The following is a 6,037-nucleotide window of genomic DNA, read 5'->3' as shown; positions in this document are numbered from 1 at the left end:
GGGATTTCTTTTGTCTGGATGGGTAAAAAGAACAGACAAGCCTAAACTAGACCACTTGGAACCACATGAGTGCACATGACAGGAGAGAGCGTTCACGTTTGGGGTGGGCGATAGAAACAAAGACCGTGTGTATTAAGCGAGAAAGTGTACAGTCCACTGGTCATTACTGCAAAATAAACCCTTTTTGAGGATGGGCCTATTGATCTGATCTTCCACCAGTTTTGCAACAGAAACATTTTTAAGTGCATTCTGTGCCTTGTTTCCATGGGAACGGTTTTAAAAAGAAAAGTAGAGCCCATGTCTTGACAACAAAAAAGGCTTTTGTACAGTCTGTCGTTCAGGATGTCCTCAAAGTGGTGTAGTGTGAATAGACTAACCTCGCTTCCACCTGAAGGCGAAACACATCACGGGATGAGCATCTGCCTGTAGCCACGGGGGAACACAACTCTTCTTATGATCTCTGCTCATACCTGATTGTTCACAATAAAGATTTAATAAAAAGCATCAGCAGTCTGGATCTCAGTAAATGCAAAGGGTTTTAGGGATGCCAAAAACAAGTGGGGTCAAATCATTAGAGAATACTGCTGGTGAAGTGCAGTGCTCATTACTGTAAGTACATCTCACTCGTGGACGCCAGCTGTCTAGACACATTGTAGAAAGACAACACTGTGAATGACCAATGGATGACATGAAATCACCTGACTGTATGTACTGTGGGTCTCTGATGTTACAGCGTAAATGTGCGCTGAAAACGTTCATACGAATATGGCCACATTTATGCAGCAAAAATGCGAAACGTAATGGAGGAAAACACAAAGTTGAACTTCTTTTACCCTGAGCACATAGAAAAACAATGCTGTTTTATATAAACTTTTAAAACACATCTCCAGACCATGTGGTATTTTGCTCAGCGTCTTGAGTTTTCTACCACAAAAACGTGTTCTGTGAGACTGTGAGTGTTAAATACAGTTAAGTTCACACATTGTTCATTTATTAAAGGTAGGTTAGGCAATGTTTTTCAGAAACACTTTTCGTTATACTGGTTGAATCTCTCTTTACATCCTGATAGCAATCAATAACAGAAGTGGTCTAAATATTTAAAAAAAAAATCATTGTCCAATTGTCCAATTGTCCAAATTGTCCAATCATAGCATTCGGTCCGGATGCATCTATCTATCGCACAAACTGTTCATTAATTAATAATATTAAAGGGTTAGTTCACCAAAAAATGAAAATTCTGTCATTAATTACTCACCCTCATGTTGTTCTACACCCGTAAGACTTCGGAACACAAATTAAGATATTTGTGATTAAATCTGATGGCTCAGTGAGGCCTGCATAGATAGCAATGACATATCCTCTCTAAGATCCATAAAGGTACTAAAAACATATTTAAAACAGTTCGTGCTAGTAGTTCAGTAGTTCTATCTTAATATTATAAAGCGACAAGAATACTTTTTGTGCGCCAAAAAAACAAAATAACGACTTTTCAACAATATAGTGATGGGCCGATTTCAGAACACTGCTTCGGAGCTTTACGAATCGAATCAGTGACTCGAATCTTCTATCAAACGGCTAAACTGCTGAAATCACATGACTTTGGCGCTCATCCAGATGGCAGTGTGGACATAGTGGTGTATTAGAGGTAAAAAATGATATAAATACTGTTCTGTTTCTCACAAAAAACGATCGTTTTGTGTCTTAGGACATCAATGTGTCGTCACGAGCCGCAGGGCTTAATTTGGATTTGTCTGTGCATGTTTTTTTTACTCTTATAGATGGTGTTCCCATTGACATGCATTATACGACTGACAGACCGCAACGGTTGTAGTTAAAAATCATCATTTGTGTTCAACTGAAGAAACAAAGTCACCTACATCTTGGATGCCCTGGGGCTAAGCAGATAAACATCACATTTTAATTTTTGGGTGAACTATCCCTTTAATATATAAGATGGAGTTCTTCAGATGGCCTGAGGAGGGCAGCAATACGCCTTTGAAGCGTCTAAGCTGCTGTAAATTACACAAGAAGAAGAAGACAACTTTAGCGCTCCGATTCACTGATTCGATTCGTAAAGCTCCGAAGCAGTGTTTTGAAATCGGCCATCACTATATTGCTGAAAAGTTGTTATGTTTTTTTGCCACACAAAAAGTATTCTCGTCGCTTTATAATATTAAGGTAGAACCACCGAACTCACATGAACTGTTTTTGATTTTAGTACCTTTATGGATCTTGAGAGAGGAAGTACCATTGCTGTGAATGCAGGCCTCACTGAGCCATCGGATTTAATCAAAAATATCTTAATTTGTGTTCTGAAGATGAATGAAGGTCTTACGGGTGTAGAACGACATGAGGGTGAGTAATTAATGACAGAATTTTCATTTTTGGGTGAACTAACTCTTTAATAATAGCCAAGTGAATAATCGAACATCATTACATTCTTTGAGGACCTGATACGTCACCACGCTGCAAACAAACAGCAGCCCCCTTTTACAGTTCCCCTCGAACCAAAACAACAAGCTTATGCTGCTTCCACGCCATGTCGTAATGACTGTAATTAACTGCATTTTCGGTAAATCTGTATGGAACAGCAGTGGACGTGCAGAGAGTTCCTCAGGGGATGCATTTTGCAATTTAAATGACCACAATATGGTCATTTTTATTGAGTTTTATTGACCACAATATTATCATTGCTATTTGTTTGAGAGGGCACTTTTGATTAATTTCGAAAAAGGGCAGGGGCCTCCCAAATGAATGTAAGTACTGGTATTAAATAGTTGTCAATCCCAAACACTGACTGTATATATGTAGCCTATGTGGGTAGTGCTTGCTTACCTACCTAAAACTTGCCATTACAATGCTATAATGTTCTGGGTGGTTGCTAGGGTGTTGCTTACTACCAAGTTAAAAAGGCCTTCTGGTCTCTAGATATGTCTTTACTCTTTCAATGTAAGTGTATCATCACATTTCTTCTCCACACATGTTTTGAGCTTTCATTGTCTGTAGAACAAATGATGTGAGTGAAGTTACCAATCACAGTTGAGTATTTAGTGTTTGGGGTTTGTTAAAGCTTAGACGAGCACATATTTGTGACTTTGGCTTAATATTTACAGTACTAGGAAATCAGGAATATTAAAGCATTGCAAACTGGCCAAACAATCTACGATTGAGCTATCTTGTAAGATAAAGTGATAAAAATTGTCAAAAACAGTGGGTCTGTCAGATTAATTTACCCATAAACATTATTAAGGAAATCTTTGTTGAATAGCAGGGGGGATGTGTGGTTCCAAAATGTCCCAGAGGAAAATCACATTACCATCATCAAGGCTGCAAAGCATTGTTAATATATCAGTCACTTCACATTAGGAAGCTTTCTGTACTAATGGTCTTGTGTTTTTCTCTGTAATTCATCAATGCTTTCACTGGTGTGATACTCAGCAGCAACATAAAATAAAATAAGCAATGTTTCTCTGCCTTACAAAATGCTATCAAGGGCAGCAGATGGCACGTTCCGTCCGTCACTTGACATGCGTCTGGCGGCTATTCATGACAAAGCCAGTGGGACGGTTGAATTGGGCAGATGAGCACTTCATTGATTTCCTCATTCAACCCCAAGGGGCCACTGTATTGTGCTTTTGTCCCAGCACCTTTGATTCATATATTTTAATCATGAATTATTGTGCAATTATGCACCGGAGGGACAGGTGATGGGGATGGTGACATTATTCCCTCTTAAATGTCACTGCTATTTGTCCCTTTCTGTCACTTTTTAAAAACAGTACCAGGGCCAATTGTTAAAAATGACAGGGTGATTATGTAGTAGTTTGCACATAAAATTTCTCCGACAGCAGGGCTAATCTGATTTAGCCACACAATATCTGTAGCCTATATGTTAAACTGGAACATTTATAAAATTCTGTCTGAACTCTGAACACAGGACTTGACTGTAATAGAATAATTTGCCCAGTTATTAAATCAGTGATTAAATTGTATATGAGATGCCCACTCTAGCTAAAAGCCCTCTTGGTCCTCTGAGTGTTTAGCAGAGCTTCTGTTTTCACAATGTCACAGCGCCTCCTGCTGGATGAAGCATGATATTGCTGACTGTCATAGCTGTATTAGTTATATATAGAAAACAGGAATAGTCTGCTTGTGTTTGATCCAGCATTCAGTTTATCTATTCAGTTTATCAGCATCTATCTATCTGTCTATCTGTCTGTCTGTCTATCTATCTATCTATCTGTCTGTCTATCTGTCTGTCTGTCTATCTGTCTGTCTGTCTATCTATCTATCTATCTGTCTGTCTGTCTGTCTGTCTGTATGTATGTATGTATGTATGTATGTATGTATGTATGTATGTATCTATCTATCTATCTATCTATCTATCTATCTATCTATCTATCTATCTATCTATCTATCTGTCTGTCTGTCTGTCTGTCTGTCTGTCTGTCTGTCTGTCTAATTTTCAATTCAATTCAAAATTGCTTTATTGGCATGACTGTAAATAATACAATATTGCCAAAGCATATATACATAAAACAATAATAAAAACTGTATAATAGTAGAAAATATTATCAAATATCATAACACTATCAAATATAATAACATAGCTTAAACTTAAATTAACAGTGTAACACATTAGAACATGTCTGAACATTTGATACCACAGTGTTTTACAGTTTTTTTTTATTGCTTTGGTGCAATTTTCAAAAGTAACTGGTAAATTTTCAAAACTCTTAGTACTAATATCACAACAGATCATCAAAAGTGCACTTTTATCAAACATTTCAGCATATTTTCAATTGTGTTAGTACAATACACAAAATCAGAAAGTATCCTTTTCACTACACAAAATAAGTGTTTCGTCTATATAAATGTTTCATTCACAGTAACTGCCTTTCATAATGCCATTACTATCAAACTTTTGATTTGCATCTCTTTTCGTTCAGTTTAATACGTTTGTCTATTATTAAATCTGACTGAACTTAATGATTAATCAATGAATCATTTGGTACACCTATAGATTTCTATAGATACTGATTCTATATAGGCATAGTTTCTATAGAACTTGTTTGCATTTTCCGATATGGATAACCAAATGTAATTAATTCTTTTTACATTATAAGCAATTTATCTTAGATGATGACCACAATTGTCAAAGTGAATGTGTGGGGTCATGGTAAACCCTGCGTTGTGAACCAAATGTCCCCACTAGGTCTAAAATTACTGCTATTACCATCCTTTGGTTAGGACATTTGGTTCACAACACAGGGTTTACCATGACTTTTTTTTTTTTTTTTTTTTGGTCCCCATGAGGAAAACGACTTTTAAATCATACAAAAGTATATTTTTTATAAAATGTAAAAATGCAGAATGTTTTCTGTGATGGGTAATATATAGTTATGAGAGAGAGAGAGAGGGGGGGGGGGGGGGGGACAGCACACTCTGTTCTACACAAAACCTCATGACTGTGTCATACTTCACACCTTTTGATAACACACTGAATAGATATTATCACAAACATTATGGATTTTTTTGTCAATTATGTAATTTAGGTAATGTAAGTGTATTTTCTAATGTGTCATCTGTAGTCTGTGTAACTGTAATTATTTCAGCATAAAGGGTGATTTGAAACATGTATCTTGCATTGTTTGCTGTTGGATGAACTGATTGTTAAAAGTACTAAACTGAAAGAAGATCATACTGTTGTGTTTCTGTGATTAAACCAAATGTTCCCATTGCATATTACAATAATCTTGTGTTTGAAACGATGATTATGTGGACTGAAAACATGTGCAACTGACTGAAAGGTTTTGAAAGAATGACTAGCTGCGTTACAAGTGTGATCGGTTTGGATTTTTGTACTAAGAGTTTTGAAAATGTACACCTTACTTGTGAAAATAGTACCAAAGCGAATAAAAAAACCTGTAACATATATACACACACACACTTACTGAGGGTCACTGTGGTGGACAGTAGGGAAACACACTGAGGTCAGACACACACACATTACACACATTCACCTGCTGTCTCTCAG

Source organism: Megalobrama amblycephala, linkage group LG21 (genome assembly GCF_018812025.1).
Source record: "Megalobrama amblycephala isolate DHTTF-2021 linkage group LG21, ASM1881202v1, whole genome shotgun sequence".
Classification (NCBI taxonomy): Eukaryota; Metazoa; Chordata; class Actinopteri; order Cypriniformes; family Xenocyprididae; genus Megalobrama; species Megalobrama amblycephala.
Note: the sequence above shows the minus strand (reverse complement) of the source record.